Source organism: Saccopteryx bilineata, chromosome 5 (assembly GCF_036850765.1).
Source record: "Saccopteryx bilineata isolate mSacBil1 chromosome 5, mSacBil1_pri_phased_curated, whole genome shotgun sequence".
NCBI lineage: Eukaryota > Metazoa > Chordata > Mammalia > Chiroptera > Emballonuridae > Saccopteryx > Saccopteryx bilineata.
The window spans coordinates 59,698,553-59,722,004 of record NC_089494.1 but is presented as its reverse complement, the minus strand read 5'-3'; positions in this window follow the sequence as shown (position 1 = coordinate 59,722,004).

The window sequence follows — 23,452 nt, the reverse complement described above, 5'->3', positions numbered from 1 at the left end:
CCCATTTCAGATTGGACTTGAACCTCTCGTGTGTGTGGCTTTCTGTCCAGGCCTGGTGTACTAGGTCAGGCCTCAGGACAGTTAGACATATAGAAATTCTTTAGGAAGTTCTGCTAGTCATAGTGAAATGATTTCCCCACTACAGAAACAACATTTCTCTTTTCTATCTGGTATATTGTGGGAGCGAAATAGTTATGGATGAACCTGAACTTTGCAGAAGAAAATGTTAACTGATAACTGAAAACAGGGAGTGGTATCCTTATCTAATTCAGGACCACAGCCCTAATCCTCATGGAGGGCAAATTTGTCATAGGGTTGCATTGCTATATTAGTGGGAAAGGTGTTGAGTAATAGAGTACCTACCAACAAAAGGGCTAAGTAATAAATAAATATGTTTAATGATCTCATATATAAATGTGTTTGGGATAGGTAGTCCCACAGGTGATTCAGGGACTTAATCATATTATTGAGAACCTACCCCCTTTCTCCATTTCTGTCTGCCATCCTCAGCATGGTATCTTTTCATCCTCAGACTTATTACATCTTACACATGAGATGGCCACCACACTTCTAGACTTTACACCTTTGCAAAGCTGTGCTCAGGGGCAGGGTGGTAAGACAGCTTCTCTCCAAGATCATTCTATTTGTCAGAGAAGGATGTATTTCCCAGAAGCTCCTCGAAGATTTTCTCTGACATCTTATTGGCCAGAACTCAGCCAACTAGCCATGACTAGCCACAAAGAGGTATAGGGCTGGTTTAGCAGTATTATAGGAGGCAGACTCTATGAGCATGGAAGAATGGAGAGGAGATTGTGGTAGAGTAGTGCTTTAGAAAAGTAAAGAGTTTTCCACATGCCATAGATGTACTGGGTATCCAAGAAACTGAACCTTTTCTGCAACTGTATCCCTTTACCTTGTGGAATAAAATTATATTCATGAGGAACAGGTTTTCATGTCTCAGACTTGAAGTCTGACAGTTTCTTTGCTGAACAGTGAGAAGTTTCTTTCATTTAACTATTCCATTTGTTCAACTAATTTTTTATTATATATTCATTGAGTATATATTCTTTAAAAAATTTTATACCATGAATTCCTTCAGTAGCCAGATGAAACCTATGAATGTCTTCCTCAAATAATATATATATATATTTTTTACAATGACAGAGAAAGGGATAGGTAGTGACAGACAGAAACGGAGAGAGATGAGAAGCATCAATCATTAGTTTTTCATTGCAGTCCTTAGTTGTTCATTGATTGCTTTCTCATATGTGCCTTGACCATGGAGCTACAGCAGACCGAGTAACCCCTTGCTCAAGCCAGTGACCTTGGGTCCAAGCTGGTGAGCTTTGCTCAAACCAGATGAGTCCACGCTCAAGCTGGCGACCTCGGAGTCTCGAACCTGGGTCCTCTGCATCCCAGTCTGACGCTCTATCCACTGCACCACAGCCTGGTCAGGCCAAATAATAATTTTTAAGACATTCAAAAAATTACACAGAATTGGGAAACCAATGAAATTGAAATACAGTTGACCTTTGGATGCTGTGGCTAGATTCTACGCTGGTGCTGGGATGTCAAATAACAGGAACTTAGGGCAAACACTGCCCTCACGGAGCTTAGAGCCTAGTGGAGGAGACAGCAAAGCAAGTAGCAATTTAAAGCTCTGATAAGAAAAGTATAGGGAGCTGTGGGAGCACACATAAGGGGACCCTGCTCAATCAGGGATGGAGCTGGAGGAAAAGAAAGGATTCCTGGGTGGCAAAATAAGAGCATCAAAGGAACTGACTAGGAAAGTGATAGTGGGGAAGAATTCCAGTGGGAAAGAAAAGAAAGTGCAGAGACGTGTAGATGAGAGAGGGTTGAGAGTTTGGAGACAGTTATCAGTTCAGCATTTCTGGAACACAGAGGTCAAAGGGGTGGACAGTTCTGGGGGGGCGGTGAGCAGAGATGAGTTCATGACAGCACACTCCAGAGACAGACAGATGCTGTGCTGAAGTTCACTCTGAACAGGTTTATTATATGAGGCGATTTTGACCAGTAAAGGCATGTGAGCAGACTGCATGATCTTGCTGGGTTTTCTTTTAGTACTCAGCATAGCACTGCATTATAAGATAGTTAAATCAAGGGAATTCAAGCCCTTTGGGTTTCGAATTCTTCATGTGGCATGTTACATAATGTGAGGACTTCCAGTCAGTTCCTAAAACAAAATTTTCTACAACTCTCATCTCCCTCCACCCCCATGTTCCTGGCTAAACATGGCTGCCCCACCCTTCCATATGCAGCCAAAAAAAAAAAAAAAAAAAAAAAAAATTAAAAAGTCAAAATCTTGGCTGCATCTGTAACAAGTAAGATCTTCCGGTGTGGATGGAGCTGGAGTCATGAGTGCTGTCCCAGACAAGGGAAAGACGAAGTGTGAGCACCTGCCCCCTTCCAAGGCCAACACACAGTCACCCCCGCTCTCGTCTCACTCTGACACCAGGGCTCCACAGCGCCATCCATTTGCTGCTGCTTCACATGAGCCCTTAATAACCTTTTTTTTTTTTTTTTTAAAAAAAAACAAAGGTACCAGAGCTATGCTCTAGATTTCTAGTATTACCTTGGTTTCCTCTATCAAAAATCTCCACCAACACAATGATGTGGCTTGCAGTGTACCTTACACATTATTATACAACTGCCTCCGTATATTCAAGGAGTGAATTAAGGAAACAGAGCATCAAATGGGAGGCAGGGCACCTGGATATTAGCAGAGCTGAGAAGAGGTAGTGACCCGTTAGATGTTATCGTTGGAACGGAGCTCAGAATGTAATCAGCACAACCCTTTCTTCGTGCTGAGGTCCATCTCTGAGATGAATAGTTAGGACTATATCTTTGAAAGTCTCAGCTAAGCATAAATTCTGTGATTTTTTTAATCATACCAACTCTTACCCAGTATATGAATCTAATTCTCACTATAAACATAGCCCTCTGATTTATTTCTCAGAGGGATTGACATATAGCTGAAATTTAAAAATTGACCCACTTTTTGTCACATGGATAGTATTTTCTTAATGGTTACCTCACGATTCATGAGTCAATTTGCCACACAAATCTCAGATGATGTGAGTGAATTATTCACCTTTCATAGTTAGAGCACAGTAGCATTTCATTTCCATGGCAGTTAAAATATCTCTGAGTTTATGTTTACATGAAAAAACCTAGTGAACACACACATTTCCTCTGTTTTGGAATATGCTTGAAAATTTTGCACTGTGAGCAATGTGTTTTAAAGAAGTTAACTAAACCAGGTAAAATCACATCACCTGCCGTTCTCTGTGCCAGGAGGCAGGAAATGGCATTCTCAATAACAGGAAGATCCTGGTGTCAGTAGCCTCCTGATTTAGTTCTATTGGAGCCTCAGCTCATCAGTTAACTTCAACCATGTCTGATCCTTCATTAGTAAAATGAGAGATAACCTATCTGACAACCAGAGAAAGAGGAACAAAGTTTGCCAAGCATTTAAAATATCTACAGGGTGATTTGAAGAGAAAAAGATAATACTCCATTTGGATTTTTCTTTGATGACATGGTGGATTGTCCTGGTGACATAATTTATAGGCCCCTTTCTTTGTCCACAGAGGGCTTTCAGCACCTGGCTCTGTGTTTCTCTGGAACTATACTAATTTTCAGCACATATCAGGCACTGACCATGACCTAGACACAAGATCAAGTGAGTCCAGATTAGACTATTAAAACTTCCTTGTTTTTCTGATAAATACCCCAACACGTGAATATTTTAAAAGAAAAACATAAAAAAAGGTGTCTTTAAAGTAAAATGACATTTTGAAAGCTTTACCCAAGAATTCTTGCAGATAGACACTGAATGTGAGTAAGGTGAGCTGTACTTCTGTAATTTATAAAGTATCAGTGGAAAAATAGCTACTTCTATATATCTCCATATACCTACATATACTTATACATAAATATATATTGCAACTACAAAAAAGGAAGATCTTAGAGAGAAAGTCAGGTACATAAGTTCCAAAATATAGAGTCATTGAGTGAAAGAGTGCAAAAAATTCTAGAAGTTTCTAATTAAGTTTTGACAGTAGACGTTGCCTTTGCCTGAAGCAAGAAGCCCAACTGTTTTATAGGAGAGTCTTTGCCCCCTGGCAATACAGCTGCCAATGTGTGTCTTAAGCTACTTTGAAGGGCTATATCTTTTGGTTGTCTGTGGTTTGAACAAAATATTTTCTGGAGTTATTAATTCATGTGACACCACATTTACTTCTTGTATTGTTTGTTTATTCAAAAACTGGACCTAGCATTAAAATGTGATGGTTTTTATTTCTTGATGCATTAAGTTTAATTGGAGCACAGGACTTTCATTTTGGGGTTTTGGTATTTCAAAAAAAAATCATTGGTCTTTAAACTGAAAGATGTGATGGAGTATTAAATTTGATGAATCAGAGCAAGTGTCTGTGTTTGTTAGCTTTTATAGACCACATTAAAGTGTTCATTAATAAAGTCACAGTACATTGCCTTGAGTAGGTCCTAAAAGGTTAACAACTTGATGCAGGCTGGTGTTCCAAAGCTTCACTGTTTGAGAGTGGCACATGTGGAACTTACTTCACTTTGACATTGGAATTCAAAAGAGAGATTTTATTTTCTATCTCAAAGACTAGGAATCTCGTGGTCCTCCTTCTCTTTTCGTTTTCATCTTCTTTTTTCCCTCTTTCAATCACCTCCCCAAATCTTGGTCATTCAGGTGTATGTGGTTTAAAGACAGTGGCTTGTTGGCTGCAGGATGAGTCCAGAGGGGCTGTGGTATCACAGGAGAATGTCACCCTCCCTCCTGGCTGCTCCTACAGTGACCTTAGAGCAGAAGGAAGCTGACTTGATTCTGAATCATCCATTTTGGAACAGGAGTTGTTATTCAAGAAGTATATGGTAAATTATTTGACTTTCTTTTCCTCAGAGGCTCTGTTTTGGAAGACGAGACAGAAATATTTGCAATCTGCAAGCAAGAATAACTTATTGAACTTATTACAATATCGTTTATCCAGAGGATACCTGACATGTATTTGTTGACTGATGATAACCACCAGATTCAGGGGTCAGGGACCCACATCCTCCTATTCTGTAGCTAGGAGCATTTGGAGTAATTGTTAAGTTTTTTGAGTAAAATTTTACTTTATATTGTTAGAAACAGCATCAGATTAAACCAAGTTAAAATTGTGTGGCTGATCTATAAAAATTATGTCAAATTTCAGTTCCTTAATATTAAGGACAGGCCCTAGAGCCATTTCAGGCATATTCATGCAATTTGTTTTTCTCAAAAGTAACCTTTTTTTTCTTTTTCTTTTCCCTTCATTTTTTTAAGTGAGAGGAGGGGACATAGACAGACTCCCATAGGTACTCAACCAAGATTCACCCAGCAAGCTTTCTATAGGGAGATGCTCTGCCCATCTAGGGATGTTGCTCAGCAACTGAGCTATTTTTGGCACCTGAGGCAGAGGCTCCAGGAGCTATCCTCAGGTGTTGGGGCCAACTCCCTTGAACCAAACAAGCCATGACTGTGGGAGAGGAAAAGGGGGCAGTTGTGGGGTGGATAAGCAGGTGGTCATTTCTTCTATGTGCTCTGACCAGGAATTGAACCCAGGACATCCACATTCCCAGCTGATGCAATGAGTCAACTGGCCAGGGCTTTTTTTCTTTTTCTTTTTAGCGAGCAAGAGAGATAGAGGGAGAGAGAGACAGACAGGGACAGCCAGACAGGAAGAAAGAGAGATGAGAGGCATCAACTCCTAGTTGCAGTACCTCAGTTATTCACTGATTGCTTTCTCATATGTGCCTTGACTGGTGGGTTCCAGCTTAGCCAATAACTCCTTGCTCAAGCCAGCGACCTTGAGCTTCAAGCCAACAACCATGGGGTCATGTCTATGATCCCATGCTCAAGCTAGTGAGCCCATGCTCAAGCTGGCGACCTTGAGGATTTTGAACCTGGGTCCTCAGCATCCCAGGTCCTGATGCATTATCCACTGCATCATAACCTGGTCAGGCAGAAGTAAATCTTTCTTGACAAAGTTATATGTGATGCTACTTCTTAAAAAAAAGGACTTGTGCACTGCTTTGATTCTATTGGGAATTGTTGGTAAAATAAATGACTCAAATTAGTTTTGTGTGGGAGACCATTCAAAACAGTTACATGAGGTTGCTGGGCTGATCTGTAGTGGTTTCACCATTTTCTGACCAACTAGAACCTGCTGGAGTGTATGGATGATAATTCTGGTGTTAGCTTCTGTGGAGAGAAAAATAATAATTCATACAAAAGAGGCCACCAAGGGTTATATGGTTGCAATTGTTTCTAGGCTAAAACAACTTTGTATCTGTTTATTATTGTCAGTATCTTGTTATATTGTTCTTTCAGAATCAATAAAAGCTAAATCCCCTCTATGATTTTACTACTAAACTCTCCTGGAAGGATGTTTCCTATGGAGAGTCAGGAATGCCAAAACAGGGAAGGATGCAGAACTGATGATGAGTCAAAATTAAATCACTTAATTGAACAAACCTCTTGTGAGAGGAAGCTGCTGCATTAATGTAAAGCATATGAAAAGATTTTTATATTTTATTTTAATGTGTGAGGTAATTTTTTTCTTTAGAGAAACGAACAAACACATTGTGTGGATATTTTTCTTTTGATTAAGAAAGGCTATTTTATCAGGAAATTTATTACTTTCAACATCTCCACACTTCTACAAGTTTCTAACTGCCAGTCATTGTCATGTAAGATTCAATGTAACCTACTTAATAAGAGTGTTTATATTTAATGAAAAGGTAGTTTATTAAAAACTAGTTTAACAAACACAGTTGTTTGCATGCTTTCTCTCCTTCATATCACATCACTCATTTATATCTATATAAAGCATGAGTGCAAGAGACAATATTCGAGTGTCTAATGAATCACAGTGAATGGTGTCCAAAGAAATAATCACCTCCTTTAGGGCTGAGGGCTGAGCCCACTGCCCTGTTAAATCTGTGGTGTGCTGGTAAATATGTAACAACCAGTATATACCTGGAGTGGTAGAAAAAGGAAGAATTTGCCAGTGTCCAATGGCTAATTTGGAGGTACCAGACTTGAGTTGGGAAGAAATATCCATGATTGACTCTCATCAGCCACTTACAAGTTGGCTTCAGCACATTCTATAGACTAGGGGTAGTCAACCTTTTTATACCTACTGCCCACGTTTGTATCTCTGTTAGTAAAATTTTCTAACCGCCCACTGGTTCCACAGTAATGGTGATTTATAAAGTAGAGAAGTAACTTTACTTTATAAAACTTATAAAGCAGAGTTATAGCAAGTTAAAGCATATAATAATAATTACTTCATGTCGGATTTTCGCTAAATTTGGCAGAATAAATCTTTATAAAACAACTTACTATAGTTAAATCTATCTTTTTATTTATACTTCGGTTGCTCCGCTACTGCCCACCATGAAAGCTGGAATGCCCACTAGTGGGCGGTAGGGACCAGGTTGACTACCACTGCTGTAGATCCTCCAAGTTAGATATTGTGATTCAGTGAATATCTAACAGATTGGAAAAAGAGAGCTCCATTTGTTTAAGTTTTTTTTTTTTTTTTTACCCAGAAGCTATGAAAACAATTGTATCTAAGGCCCCCATGTATCAATATGTGCTAACTTTATCCAAGCATTGCAAATAACCACACATAGGTATCTGTTTCCAGAAGCTCTTGGCCAAAACCGCTTTGTTTAACAGGATGTTGTAGGAGGGAAAATCTCTATGTGACAAAAAAACAGAATGCGGGAGTATAATGAATGATGTAACTTGGAATTCAAAATGTTTATTTTTTAAGAGATGGCTTCTTTATTGGAATCTGAGTCTCTGTAGAGTGAGGCAGCTTTGAAAGACCCATTCATAGTGTCAATAAAAAATGGGGAGGGTCAGCTAGTGAAATCTCTCAATTTTCCATACTGAAAAAGGGGAATACAGTCCATCATACAGGGTGCGTTAAAGAAAATTTTGTAGAATAAAATGTACCATTTGCAGCTGTTTAGGAGGAATGCCTGCAATGCGAACAGCCCAGTTTTGAAGATAATGAATTTACACCTTGCAGGAAGCCAAATATATATAATCACTTGGACCAGAATCTGTTAAGTATCATATTGCTTATTTCTCTGTTTCTTCCCCAACTCAGGTCATATCAAATATGAAAATCCCCCAGAGGTTGCCCAGGTAATCCTCGGTCATCCCAGGTGCAGCTGTGCAGAGCTTGACCTTGAGGGACAGATGACATCAGAGGAAATCCTTCATTCCTTGCTCTGGCCAAGGCTCAGCTTCTGACATTTCTGTTTACAGATGACAAAAGGCATTCATTGTAACTGCTTTCTGATACATGCTTGAAATGAAGTTGAACAATTAAAAGGGAAAAGAGGCAGAAACTTACTCATTGTGCTTTCTAAAGAATGAAATAAAATTTTTATGAGAGTAGATGGAAGGGAAATAGATGTTTTGAAATCTTTATGGCCTCCTCCCCCCACCCACCACACTGTATTTAATATTTATTTCATGTTAATTATAATTCTCTATTCATTCCAATACACATTTACGTATGTTCCATATTATAGATCCTTTTAAAAATAGACATTTTGGCCCTGGACGGTTGGCTCAGTGGTAGAGCATCAGCCTGGCATGCAGAAGTCCTGGGTTCAATACCCGGCCAGGGCACACAGGAGAGGTGCCCATCTGCTTCTCCACCCCTCCCCCTCTCCTTCCTCTCTGTCTCTCTCTTCCCCTCCCGCAGCCAAGGCTCCATTGGAGCAAAGATGGCCTGGGTGCTGGGGATGGCTTCATGGCCTCTCCCTCAGGTGCTAGAATGGATCTGGTCACAACATGGCGATGCCCCGGATGGGAAGAGCATCGCCCCCTGGTCGGCATGCCCGGTGGATCCTGGTCAGTCGCATGCGAGAGTCTGTCTGACTGCCTCCCCACTTCCAACTTCAGAAAAATACAAAAAAAAAAAATAGACATTTTAAATAAAGTGTTTCACACAAATTCCATTTTAGTTCTTTCTGATTTGAAGAGTTCTTGCAAGCCCAAATCCTCACTTAGTAAAATAATTGTTACTAGAATATAGTATATTTTTCATGGGTTCACCTCTAATTTTTTTCCTTTTTCAACTAGAATACTTCTTCAGATCTACATCTCTATAATGTTACCAAGATTCTTTGAAGTATTATCTGATTTCAGAACAAAGGCTTTAACCATTCTTCTTTAGGAGGCTTAAAATAATTCTGTATCTTTCTAATTTTAGTACTCCGTCTACCATGTACCCACTTCAGTCCTCCTCACCCAACATTAGTCCTGAAAAGTACAAGGCAAAATTTCTGAAATTTCAGCTGATCTGATTACACAGTGGCCATCCATGTGCTTGAAGTAAAAAACAAAACAAAACAATAGCTAACTAACATTTACTGAGAGGTTTAATGTCCCAGGCATTGTTCTAAATGCTTCCTGTGCATTCCTTGTGTAATCTTCACAATAACCTGGGGGAAATAGGTCATATTATTATTATCATCCCCATTTGCCAGATGAGGATAGGGCACACCAAAGTCACTGAAATTGTGTTAGGTGACAGGACACGTCAGTGGAGCCAGAATTCTAGTTCATATAGCGTGACTGGAGAGGCCACATTTCGTGCACTATCCACCATGTTGCATGGACCGGTCTCACAATTTGGAAAATTTTATTCAAGGCTGTTTGTGGGGTGGAAATAACATTGCACTAAGGGTCAGAAGATGGGTTCTTAATTGGATTTTTTTTTCTTAGTTGGATTTTGTCATTAATTAGTTGTGCAAACTTAGGCAAGTCAACCTTCCTGGAAAAAGCTAGGCAGAAATCCATTACATGAAGACCTTTTATAAGCAGCTTATTTATTTTTAAATAAATACTACAGCTCTCAGTGGGAAGCTATTTAAGCAGAGCCATTAAAAGCAGTATTGAATAGAGTCTAGGGGGTCAGACTATGTGATTGACATAGGGCTCCATGCAGGACTTCCTGGATTGAGTCTCTTCTCTGCCTCTTACCAGATGTGAGATGGTAGCAAATTAGTCAGCCTGCCAGAACCTCCGTTTCCTCATCTGTAAAATGCAGATAACAAAAGGTGTTTGCCTCAGAGGGTTGTAGAAAGGAGAGGAATAGTACACTTAAAGCATTTAGTGCAGCAGTTCATATGCTTCTTTGTATGACTCAATGAGGTAATTATTATGCCCATTATATGGATGAATAAACTGAGGCTTAGAGAAGTTAAATAACTTGTCTGAGGAAGTTTATCTTGTAAGTGATAGAATCAGAATTCTAAGCCAGGCAGATGAGTATTTAACCAATATAACCACCTTTCTCCCAGGACTAAGAGGTTACCTAATGTTATCTATTTCTTAAGCTAACAAACAAGTCTCTTTCCCACTATATCCTCCTCCTCTTCACAGTTTAGCAGCCAAAGGGTTCCCCTTTGTCAACGAACGCTAGCCAGAAGGTTTCCAGGTGGCGTCTCTATATGAACACCCTCTGCTTGGAAACCCTTTTTCATTTGCAGGTTTCTGAGAGAAGCAGACCTGAGGTGGGCCTACTAAAAATGAGGCTCTTTTGTAAAATGCTCCAGATTCCTAATTATCCCACACTGTCTCTTCACTGGTTCCTGCAAAAAACTTCCAGAATCCTGCCCCAACAGTAGACTCACAATCCATCCTTATTGGTCGGGGCCTGCCTCTGTTCTGATTGGTCAGTGCTACAAACACACAGACACACACACCACCACCACCACCACCACCACCACCATCACCAGCACCGGGCATTAGTTTCCTTTTCTGGAAAACAAAGACGCTTAACCAAAATGCCCTCCCAAGACTCCTTCTAAGTTCCAAGTGCCGCAGGTTCAGTCAGCAGCCGCCTCCCCAGACCTATCCCACTTGCCACATGTCCACATAGAGAAATTTGTTTTACTAGGGGCCAGTTTCCAATTTAGCACACAATATTGAGAATTAAGTTTCACAAAGCAATTGCTGGTAGGAACAGCCTTCGGATACATTGAAATTTGCCTGTGTCAAACGTAAAGTGACTAGGAAAATTAAATGCTGTGCCCAGGACAACAGAACATGGGCAGACAGGAATAATGGCTGTCTGTAGGACGCATGTTGGAACACAAGGAAAATAGTGCCCGTATTTCACTGTATGGTACATGTGTATTCATCAGAGGCTTCAGAACTCTAACTTTTGAATTACTGGGCATCAATTAGAGAAGAATGCAAAGCCATTTGTGACTTGTAGTGGTTGAATCGATTTCTCTAAAAATGCTTTCTGGGTTTTTTTTTTGGGGGGGGGGGTTGGCTCAATTGATAGTTAGGATATGGAATTTTTAGAATATTAGGATTCTTATATTTTAATTCTTGCCTGGTTTCTCCAAGCACTTGAAGGCACGTTTTGACTACTTGGTTCGAACAGGCCTCTGTCTATTTCGTTTCCCCTTGGTCAAAGAACACTAGCGAGAAGGTTTCCAGGTGGCGTCTCTACATAAACACCCTCTGCCTGGAAACCCTTTTTAGTTTGCAGGTTTCTGAGAGAAGCAGACCTGAGGTGGGCCTACTAAAAATGAGGCTTTTTTTGTAAAATGCTCCAGATTCCTAATTATCTCACACTGTCTCTTCAGCGCCGAACATTCAGCACTGGGGCAAAAACCAGAAAGCTGAACTGTTTCTCTGTGAGGTGGGTCTGTGTCCAGAAGGAGCAATGCCCAGGTTCCCCACCCCACCCCCCATGACCCATGTAATTTACTTTTTGTTGTTGTTTTAAGTGGGAGGAGGGAAGATAGTGAGACAGACTCCTGCATGCACCTGGACCCAGCTCCAACTGGCAATCCTATCTGGGACCAATGCTCAAATCAGTCGAGCTATTTTAGCACCAGAAGCCAATGATCGAACCAACCGAGCTACTGACTGTGGGAGGGGAAGAGGGAAAGAAGGAACAGAGGGAGAGGGAGAGAAGCAGATAGTCGTTTCTCTTGTGTTCCCTGGCCGGGAATTGAAGCTGGGATGTCTATACGACAGACTAACACTCTTATCTACTGAGCCAACTGGCCAGGGCCATAATTTACTTCTAACTGAAGCTCCCTCCTTAACTCAACATTATCGTGTCTTTTGAGGAATCCTGCTCTTCCCTTTGTGCTGCGTATGCTGGCGCTGGTGGGGGGGTTAGGGGGGACAGCATCCAGAATGGGCTGTCTTGAGCACTTGCCCTTTGCGATGAACTAAAGAGTCTCATCTTGACTGAAGTTTTCTGGTTTTTAAACTTTGTCTTTAGTCTTGTGATGCTTGACAAAAATAGCAAAATAATACAGGTTGGTAAATAAATGTTGATACATGCTGTAAATACGGAAGCAGTTTTTCCCTGGAACTGATAATATAGGAAACTGTGCACTAATAGTATTTGACTTGCATTCGTAGGTGAGAGCCTTGAATCCTTCATTATGAGGCTCAATCTGATTTTTGTTTGTGACCAGCATGAATGCTGACCTCTGCCCTTTGAATGATCTTTCTGTCTCCCAGAAAGTTCATGAAAAGGTCACGGAGCTGCACTGACTTCCTCTGTGTGTGCGTGGACGTGTCTTTTCTATTGATCTGGGAAAAGACCTTGCTTTGTCCAGTCAGTGGCTTTCTTCACTTTATTTTTAATGGAAACCGGGTCAGTAATTATAGAACTTTTTTCCCCTGGAATTCACACCTGAGTAAGTGCAGAAAGCTAACCTCTTTTCATGCTGATTATTTAGTCTGTGTTTTACCTTGGCCATAACTCCCAATTAAATGCATTTCTTGAACCCTTAACAAAGCAAACTATGGCACTGACTGGCCACAAGTTCAAAGCAGGAGAGAGAAAGGAAAAAAACGGCTTAATAGCTAGAAATAAAAACACCAGTGCATTTTTCTTATGGATTCCTCATGTCACATTCATATCATGACTGGCTGAGTTTTCCCTTTAGATCATCTTGGCATGATCGAGGAGCAAAAATAAAAATGATTTCTGGTATATTCTTTAAGTGATTCCTTCTTTTGATGCTGCCTGTCAACGTAAAAGGGGTTATGCATCTCCAGAAACCTGCTCTACTGACACATCAGCAGTGTAGGCAGCGGTTTTCAAATCAGACTGCAGTAACGAGTACAGTTGGAGGATTCTAAATCTCCACTCGAAAACTATTGCCATTTATGAACAACAAAGATTATAGTGAAATGGTGAAAAATGCACTTGCGTCACATTTAGAATGATTATGGAGGGGGGCTATAACAATACTTTTCAAGACTGGTAAGCAATACGTATATTGATAACTCATGCTATTCATCTTGTAGATATACAGCGCTGGAAGTTCTCAGCTGCTAGCTGTTAGGTTAGCATTGAGAAGGAAAGATCCTGAGTTTGTCACTGCCGTATATCACTGCCGCTGTGCCCTTTGATTACACTGGAGCACCACCAGTCATTAATAACGGAGAAAGCTCTCTGTCTGGTATCCTGTACAGTCCTTTCCTAACACCTAGGCATCTTGGTGTTATAACAAAGGTAAATTAAAGACAAAGCTTGTTTATTTTATGGCCACACTTATAAATAAAGGTGGCCTTTTCAGAGCTGTTGAAGAAAACGTATTTTTTTTCCTTGTTCTATAAACTTGAAATGTTTTCCTAGTTTGCATTTGCTCAAGGGAACCCAGTCGTTAAGTCTCACTCAAACAAACAATATGAGCCCAATGTAATTATGGCTTCAATTCCATTACCATCATACTCTTTGGGGTACCGGAGGGTTATAAAGCACGCTGTCAACCCAGACAACTGTTATACAAACTTAAAAACCCAAGTGTGTCCATGAAGATTTCTTAAAATACATGACATAAATGGAATTTGCAAAACAGAACGCTTTCCAATGTGAAAAAAACATATACCAGCGTCAGATTTGATGCTCATGGAATGTATAGCTTTGAAAGGTTGATGATGTTCATACCAGTTTTCCTGGCAGTGGCGCTTTCTCACTGAAAGTCACCCCAAGGTTGACTAATTGCTGGGAAGCTTGATTCACATTAAACCAACTCAAAAGAAATGGATCTATAAATGTCAACTTCCTATGTGAAACATTGCAAGTTTTTAAAGGTGAGTATAATAATCATGCTCTGTCAGTTTTATCTTTATTTCATTTCTACGGACAGTGAAATCAGAACTTTCGTTTCTTGCCTAAACTATTGCAATAGTCTCTTCTGGGTTTTTTTTTTGTTTTTTTTTCTGTAGTCCAGCTACTGTAATTTAGAGTTTTCCAAGTATAAGATTTGCATAGTTCATTAGTGGGTGGTGAACTCAATTTAGGGTTCCCACATATGTTTTTTAAAAAGAGAAAAAAGAGAACAGAATGGAATGAAACATTGCAGCACACTGCACGTGCAAAGACAGGGGCTGCTGCCTGGAGCTCTTCTTCAGGTGTACGTAATCTTACTCTCATTGGTTCCAGATGTACTTCTTCTTAAAGTCCTGGTTAGAAAAGTTTTAAAACCTGCTTTAATCCATGTTTTCTAAAATAAAAGATGCTTCTAGGCAGTTTGGGCTCAGAACATGGGCTCATGCAGTGACGACGTTACTGCCTTTTCTGTTCTTCATCCAGCCCGTGTGACTGGGACGGGAACGAAGTCTCGCGATAGGGCTTGTATCCTTAACACCCGTCTGATGCTTTATAAACTCTTTCTGTTTTGGCTTTTAACAAAATTAGAAGAGTCTTCAGACTCAACACCTTTGATTTAAAAAGCGAATCAAATTCTATAATATAGTTTTGTTAATATGCTTCCATTGTATTCATTTTTAAAGCCAGTGATACTGACTTTCCATTTACGCTTGGGATGGAAAGTTTACTTTTAAATAATTTATATAAAAAAGCAGTTTAAATATTTAAAGAAAATATGTTAAGAAATTTAGAATCCAGAAGGTAAATGGTTAGGGCAAAAATGTGATTGGTACATGCAAATTATTAAAGTTTTTACTGAAGGTGGGACAATCCTACTAATCAACTTTTAAAGCTACTGAGAGAATTATCTTTTAAAAATACAAATCAAATTCCATCATTGCCTTTACATATAATCGCTCTGCAATGTGTACAGGATCTGACACCTGCCTCGTTTTCAACTCATCCGAGGCTCCAAAGCCAACAGCTGTGCAGAGGTGGGACTAGGATCCAGAGCCAAGGCTATCCGCCCCCCAAAGCCTGCCCTCAGCCACCAAACTTCTTACTAAGGATGAGTCAGTTGTCTTTCTGCTCTTGAGGGAGAGTGGGATTGGCTTTGAGAATCCACTTCCCTTGGCCCTGCCCCACCAGTCCCAGCTGCACCTGTGTCTGGTGAGAGCAGTCTCACCTCTGCCCCATCACAGCTCTGTTTCCCAGGTCTCCTTAGCACTCTGCCGCTCTGGCTCCTGGCCCTTAAGTAGTTTCCCAAACTTGATTCTGCCCCACTGGCCTGACCACAGGCTTCCGTGATGACTGCCTGGTTCATGAAGGTGGCCTCACATCCTGGTTAAGCACAGGCCTCTGCTGCCAGGCTGTTTAGCTGTATAACTCAGGTAGTTGACTTCAGACAAGTTACTTAACCTCTCTATCTCCTCTAGAGTAAATGAATCATTTAAAAAATGTTTAGAATCATGCCTGGCCTATAGTGAATATTATGAGCTTTTATTAAAGTGCCAACCCTCTGGATCATTTTGCTCAGTCAAATCCCAGTAAGTCCTTACTTCTTTTAGATGTCCTAGAGAGTATGTCACCCACTCGATATCTTTGTCAGAACACGGACTATCTTCTGATATGTTTCCATTTCTTTCATTCTTAGATAATCCTTATTTTGGGGCTGGTACTGTGCTGTGTGCAACAGGACAAGAACAGATGAATAATGCAGGCTTTGTCCTCAAAGAGCTTAAGGTTGATCAAAAAGAAAAGACAAAAAAATTGTCTTCACCATGTAGCATGCTGGGAGTCCCCAGTAGCAAAAGAAGAACAACTTGAATGAAGCATGTGGGATAGGGTAGGCACTGAGGGGGCCGTGGGAGGCCAAAGGCCGGCCCCTTCCTGGGAGAAGTCAGCTGTTTCATCTGCCCAGTGCCAGAGGCATGGTGAACTCAGATATGATCTGGGCAAGGTTGCGGTCCAGCAGACTGAGTAAACGGGGTGGGACAGGCATGGCAGCAGGGACTCTTAGGGGGCAGGTCTTGGGTCAGGTGTGATGCTTCAGGGTTCATTACAGAGGTCTGCTGAGGTCAGGGAAAGGCCAGTGTTCACCCTGCATCCCTCCTGCTTATTGGTTAGTGTGGTGGTTAATTTTATATTTTATGTGTCAATTTGATAAGGCCACAGGATGCCCAGATTCTGGTTAAACATTATTTCTGAATGTGTCTGTGAGGGTGTTTCCAGAAGATATTAGTGTTTGAATTGGTAAACTGAGTAAAGCAGATTGCCCTCCTTAATCGGGACGGGCCTCATTCAATCTACAGAAGGACTAAATAGAGGAAAAAGGGGGAAGAAGGGAGAGAAATCACCTTCTCTTCCTGATTGTTGAACTGGGCCGTCAGCCTTCTGCCTTCAGATTTGAATTTGTGCCATTGACCCTCCGGTTCTCAAGCCTTCAGGGCCACACTAGAACTTACACTATCAGTACTTCTGGGTCTCAGGCCTTTGGACTCAAACCAGAACTATACCATTGGCTTTCCTGAGTTGCCACTTTACAGAAGGCAGATTGTGAGACTTCTCAGCCTTCATAATTATGTGAGTTAATTCCTTACAATAAATCTCGTGTGTGTGTGTGTGTGTGTGTGTGTGTGTGTGTGTGTGTGTGTATCTGTCTCTTATTGGTTCTGTTTCTCCGGAGGGCCCTGACCAATACAGTTAGTGTTCTGCCTGCTTGGTGCCCATACTGTTGTGAAGGTAGTAGCAGGAAGTAAAGAAAGGGTCCTATTCCATCAGCAGTCAACCCTGGGCTGTGATCCTTACAAAACCCTGAGGAGAAACCAAATAGCAAAGGAGAGGGTCCTTCAGAGAACCAGCCACAAACAATGGAATTTGAGTGAAGAGGCTGAATCTCTCACTCTGAGTTCTAACAAGATTTGGCCTACCAACTGGTGCTGGGTCTCCTTCTTGTCTCCGTATGTGAATGCGACCTGGTTCTTGTTGATCCTCAGTGTGGTCAAGCTGAGAAGCATAGAGCAGGTAAGGCCTTTGTGGTCCTATCAAGAAGAATCAATGTGTTCCTAAATAGGATGCATGGTACGATTCTAGATGAGGGTGGTATAAGCTTTCCAAACCCAAAGGTCTTTTGCTTTAACAGTGATTTCTTCTTTGTTGCGGCAGAGAGAGAGCTAGGTCCAGTAGGACTGGCATGAATTCACACATGGAGATGGGATAGGAACACTAGTCCTGTGGACAGAAAGGAGGGAGCAAAGACAGCGGTGAGGAAACACAAGGTGAGGGTGAGCTCGGTTGGGGAGAACTTAGGTTCAGAACCTGGGGGAATTGGGCAGTACACTGACACTGCCTCTAGAGTTATATAAATGTTCTCATCCTGGAGGCCATGTTGGCCTGTTCCTAATCTCTAGGAAAAGTCACTGCTTAAGTATCTCTTTCCAACACCACTATTAGTAACCAAGACTCAGTGTGTCAGGGTCCCCACTGGAGAGAAAGTAGTGTGTTAATGGTGGGGACAGATATTAGGGAGGATTCTACTTTGAAAAGGTCATTACCCCACCCTGCCCTTCTATGACAATCAGTGAATTCTACTCCCAAGAGGAACAACCACTAGATCTTAGAGCTCAGTTTCAACCAATCATGAGACTTGCACTTCATGATCTCTAGGATCCCTCTGAGCTCAGCATCTAGGCCTCTGTTCACACACTTTATCATGCTGACAACGTCATCTCCAAGAACACAATGCTTAAAAGAGTTAGAAGTATTTTGACTTAAGAAGAGCAGTTATTAGTTTTTCTATTTCACAATAGAATATTAGTATTATCTACCTTGGGGATGAATTCTAAATCATTGCAATAACTGTTTATCACATACTTACCATGGACAAGGAAGGCAACGTGCAAGGGAGCATGAGACATAAATGAGCATGATAGAGTAGTCCCTTACCTCAAGGAACTCACAATCTAGTGGGCACTTAAACATACCAATAAGGAAGGCAATGTAATGTAATGGTTGAGAGGGTAGACTCTAGACAGTGGCATTCTGCTAAATGTTTAACAACTGGTGATCTGGAACAAAAGGAAGGCTGTACTGGTTCCTAAGTCATGATAATTTCCATGGTGTTTATACTCTCAGTATACCTTATTTTAAGCTACCAACATGATATCCCTGAGTGCAGAATCATAAATAGATACTAACAATGGGCTCTCTCCAGCTGATATGTACGAGCTGGCTCCAGCACACCACTGGCTCTATAGATAATCTATCTAGTCTTGAGTCTCTTCTGTGGCATGCACTAACTTCAGTGCTGATTTTAAAACTCTCGTAGGCTTCAGTGTCTTCATTGGGAAAATGGGATGATAGTAGCACTCATCTCATGGAGTTAGTTGAGGGTTCCATAAGAAAAGCCATGTAAAGCATGTAAAGCATTTAGAACAGTGTCTTGTGCATGATCTCACTAAATGTAAATGGTACTTACTGTAATTAGATACAAAGAACATGGAGAGATGGCTTCCATGTGGGGGAGTCTAGGATTTAAGAAGGAGGTCAAATTTTTCTACAGGTAGGGCTGGTAGGGATTGTGGAAGAGGAACCTCAAAAGTTGAGGACAACATGGCAAAGGTAGGCAGGTAAGAATGTACTAGTCAATTTTTGAAAATGCCATAAAATTCAGTTTGACTGGAACATAGGTTACTTATATAGGGACAGGGAGATGATATGCTTAGGAATACAGCTGCACCATGTTATAGGGTCTCGAATGCCAGAAGAACAGACTTAACCGTAGGGGGCAGTGGAAGCCACTGACTAACTGAATATTTGAACACAGCAGAGTGATGTACGGCCTGGGATTCCTACTGAAACTCTAAACTAAGGTAACACGAATGTCCACGTAAAATGAGGTGACTATTTCAAATCACCATTTGGAAATATATGTTTATTCTGTCATTAAAAACAAGTATTGCCTTGGCCAGATAGCTCAGTTGGTTAGAGCATCATCCTGATATGCAAAGGTTGCTGGTTAGATCCCCACTCAGGGCACATACAGAAACAGATTGATGTTCCAGTCTGTCTGTCTCTCTACTTTCTTTTCTCTCTAAAATCAATAAAAAATTTAAAAATACTATTAAAAAAACAAAACATTTCCAACTGGTTCTTTTTCAAAAAATTAAAAATGGATCTGCCTTTTTACCCAGCCATCCCACTTTTAGGAATATATTCCAAGAACACCATATCACCGACTGAAAAAAAGAAATGCACCCCCATGCTTATGGCAGCATTGTTCACAATAGCGAACATCTGGAAACAGCCCAGCTGTCTGTCAGTGGACGAGTGGATTAAAAAGCTGTGGTACATATATACAATGGAATACTATGGGGCCATGAAAAAGAAGGAAATATTACCTTTTCAACAACATGGATAGACCCGGAAACGATTATGTTAAGTGAAATAAGCCAGGCAGAGAAAGAAAAATATCATATGACCTCACTCATTTGAAGAATCCAATGAACAATGAGAACTGAGGAACGGAATTGAGACAGAGGAGGGATCAAAGGGAACAGAGGGTTTCCTTTAAAGAAGAATGGAGGTAAGTTTATTACCAGAAGACTCAATAAGTATAAGGTTTCCTTTAAAGAAGAATGGTGGGGGGGGGGGGGGAAGAAAACAATGAACCACAGAGTGCTATATGGTTCTTTACTAGCAAACTCTAGACTTCTATATCAGACCAGAGGTATATTATTATTATTATTATTATTATTTGTATTTTTCTGAAGCTGGAAACGGGGAGACACAGTCAGACAGACTCCCACATGCGCCCGACCGGGATCCACCCGGCACGCCCACCAGGGGGCGATGCTCTGCCCCTCCGGGGCGTCCCTCTGCCGCAACTAGAGCCACTCTAGCTCCTGGGGCAGAGGCCAAGGATCCATGGAGCCTCGCTGCGGGAGGGGAAGAGAGAGACAGAGAGGAAGGAGAGGGGGAGGGGTGGAGAGGCAGATGGGCGCCTCTCCTGTATGCCCTGGCCAGGAATCGAACCCGGGACCTCTGCATGCCAGGCCGACGCTCTACCACTGAGCCAACCGTATATTATTAATTCAATAAACATTGTTGCTGCCTACCATGTGCTAGGCACACATTACAGAATCAGCTTAGTGGTAGCACAAGAAATGGGGGTGGAGGTAAGTTTATTACCAGGAGACTCCATAAGGTTTCCTTTAAAGAAGAATGGTGGGGGGGAAAAGGAAACAGTGGTGAACACAGCTCCTATCATCTCCGGAAGTCAGTGTCCATAGATGCCGGTGTGGAACCTGTTGATGTGGGCGCTATAGGGAGGGGGGAAAGGGAGATGTTGAGGGGAATATGGGGGAGGGGGAAGATGCATTTGGGGCGACCTTAGAATCTATGTAAACAATTAATTAAATAAATAAATGTCTTGATTCAGAAAAATAAAGATAATTTTTTTCCTCTCAAAAAAACAAAACAAATATGACTGGCTCCAGCCAATTCTGGCACATAATGAAAGACATTAATGCTGATTCTTGTGCTCCATTTCATGTTCAGTGTTGCATCAGAAAACACAATAGGGCCAATGAGCATTTTCTGTAATCTTGAATTTACATCAATGCAATTTCATACCTGGTGGATGTTACAGAGATATATGGTCTCACTGAGTGGGGTCTGCAGTTCACAGAATCACTAATACAAAATAAATTGCTGACCTTTAAAAATGACTTGCAAATAGAACTCCCTCAAATATTATAGGGTAAAAGAAGAGTATTACTTTCTACAAAGCTGATGAGGGAACAATTACTCAGATGGTATTGGTTTCCAGAATGTCACCTCTTTAGAAAACATTTTATTTCAAGATGGTTCATTTGCTCTGGATCTAATTTCTATCATTTCAGGGTTTGATTTATAAACAATATGCAAAGATCCAAGTTTTAGCAGTTTAGAAAGTTCCCTAAATCACACTAGTTTTGAAATAGGCGTAATGTTTGTGCATTGCTTAGCAGTTTAAAAACTATAAGCATACACATTTTCTCATCTCATCCTTACAGCAGCCCTGTGAGATGGAAATCGTAGACAGGAATTTAGAGTTGAAAGGGACTCGATCCTCATTCTTTGTTAGTGTAGTCAACAAATATTTGTTATATGTGTATTTGATGGAAACTGTGCCAGAATTACTCATGGTGAATAAGAGAGAGAAGATTCCTGTTCTCAAGAAATTTATATTCTCAATGGGAGGCAGATGATAGACAAAAAAATGAATTATCAAGATAATTAAAGATTATGGTATGTGCTCTAAAGGGAACAGGCAGGATTCTGTGATAAAGAGAGTTTGCATGGAAAATCATACTTTAGATGTCAGTGACATTTAAACTGATGCTTGAACAATCAGAAGGAGGCAGTCTCAGAAGACCTCGGGCCAGAGCCCTCCAGGAGGAGAGAAGAACAAGTGCAAAGGTCAGCAGTGTGCTTGACGTGGACAAGGGAACAAAGGAGGCCAGTGCAGCAGGGCGAAGGGAGCGAAGGGAGTGGTGGAACATGAAGCAGGAGCCATAGACAAGGACCAGCTCCTGCGGACTTCGGATCTCAACCCAAGCCACTGAAGGTTTTTAAGCGGCGGAGAGAGATGCTTTTGCTGGGATGAGAATGGACTCGCAGAGGTTCCAAGAGTGCAGGAGTGAGGCCAGTTAAAAGGCTGGAGCCCAGACAGAGAAAATACAACATAGCTGGTAGCAAAATCAGTTCCAGAACCCAGGTTTTCCATTTCAAGGTCCAGAGTTCTTGTCACTTTGCAAATAAAAAAAATGTCCATGGAACTTTTATTACTGTTTATACAGGACCATCTGGAAAATTTATCATCTTCCCGGTCTTCAGAAAAAAATATTATTGTAGAGAGTTTTTCATTGTGTGTGTGTGAGAGAGAGAAAACTCGAAAGCAGTCTTCCAGTCTTCCTGTAGTCTATAACTTATGTCAACAAACACATATTGTAGAGTCATAGGGTATATGGGTGCAGTAGCACACCTTGTGTCTACCTGATCTACATTATTTTTTTCCCTCCTTGCCCATAGAGCCCTTATTTTGTTCATAGTGGCATTGTGCCCAGACAACCGCTCTGTTATCTAGTCTCCTTTGCAGTTAAGAGTAATCTAGTTTGACCAAGTAAAATTTTGCAGAGGATTATTGGGACAGTTTTTGTTTCCCGATGAAGACCCCACTTCTTCCTACATCTCTGTCATTTTCTCTATCTTATGTGAAGCCATGAGGATGAAAGCCATGGGTTAAGATAGCAGAGCAGAAACCTGGAAGGAGCCTGGTCCTTTATGGTTTAGAGGCTGCCTGCACCACTGTGCACATTACTCATGAACTTTATGGCATGTGAGAAAATACTGGTAAAGCCATTGTCTTTGGATTTTTGTTTAAATGCAACTCAACACATCTGAACTAACCCGCTGGCCTAGAGCGAGAAAAAGATAAATGAACACACAGTGCCTACAGGCCATGGAAACAGCTCATGAAAATACGAGGTGGGGTCTTAAGTAAGTACTAGAGTCAGGTGAAGTAAGAGTGGAGGATTTTCCTTAACAAAGGAGGTGCTTTTCTAAATACAGAAATAGAGTACTTTCTTCAGGAGGAATTAAGCCATTTGATTTTATAATCAAGTTACCTACCCATAAAAGTGCAAAAAATCAAAAAGACCTGAGACTATGGACTTTTAAATTACACCAAGAGAGGGAGCTCTGGAGGGTGTCCGATCAACCTGCAATCAATCAGCTGCAAATTAACTTGAAGAGGTGTCAAGAAGTCTAGGCAAGTTACAGGCCTCCTCTGCAGGTTGTAAACCTTGGAAGGTTACATCCAGAGTCAGCTCCCAGAACATCTTCCTTCCAGGCTTCTCATGCCCAAGACGGTGATGGGTCTCTCTGAAGGTCACCCCTTCTTAATCTGGGCATCTCCATGGCTAACCAAGGCAGTTGTAAATGAGTGCTTTCTGTGTCATTTCTTTTTATGATTACCTGAAAAAACTGTCTAGTCCCATTTGAGTCTTTTGACAGCTTATTCAAAGGCACTATACAGGTCAAGGTGCAAAGAATGTATTCATGTCCTCATTTCCCCACATTTGAGTTGCTCTTAGAATACATATTTTCTCTTTATACACACACACACACACACACACACACACACACACACGACTAAAAACTTGAGGGCA